Source organism: Propithecus coquereli, unplaced genomic scaffold (assembly GCF_000956105.1).
Source record: "Propithecus coquereli isolate 6110/MARCELLA unplaced genomic scaffold, Pcoq_1.0 Scaffold438, whole genome shotgun sequence".
NCBI classification, from domain to species: Eukaryota; Metazoa; Chordata; class Mammalia; order Primates; family Indriidae; genus Propithecus; species Propithecus coquereli.
Genome location: NW_012150152.1, coordinates 779,758 through 780,282, shown reverse-complemented (window position 1 = coordinate 780,282; position 525 = coordinate 779,758).

Below are 525 nucleotides of genomic sequence, written 5' to 3'. Positions count from 1 at the left end.
CCTGGTGTCCGTCCCCATCCCTAGAGTGGGTAGGTGGGACAGAGAAACCATGAGACCCCCACAGGGTTTTGTCAGGGGCAGCCCTGACACCCAGCTCAGGTGGCTCCTTACTGGTCTTGATCACTGTCGCAAGCATCTCCCACAAAGTCCTGGTCCACATCGCTCTGCAGGGGAGGAGGCAGGAGTCCACGATCGGGGCAGGGGAACTGGGAGCCTCCCCTCCCACACAGACCCCTCTCCCCACCCCAGCTGCACAGCTGAGGTCCTGCTGACCCCAGGGAACCCCCCACCCCAAGCTGCTGGGACTGGGAGGTCATTCGCCTGGCAGGGTGGAATGCTCTAAGCTGGGCTGTGATCTAACCGAGCCTGGGGCTCCCCTGGGTGGGGAAGGGGGGGAGCCCAGGGTCTGGCCTGCCCTTACCTGGTCCGGGTTGCTCTTCCGGGGACAGTTGTCACACGCATCCCCTATACCATCGCCATCAGTGTCCTTCTGGTCTGAGTTGGGTGTCCTGGGGCAGTTGTCCA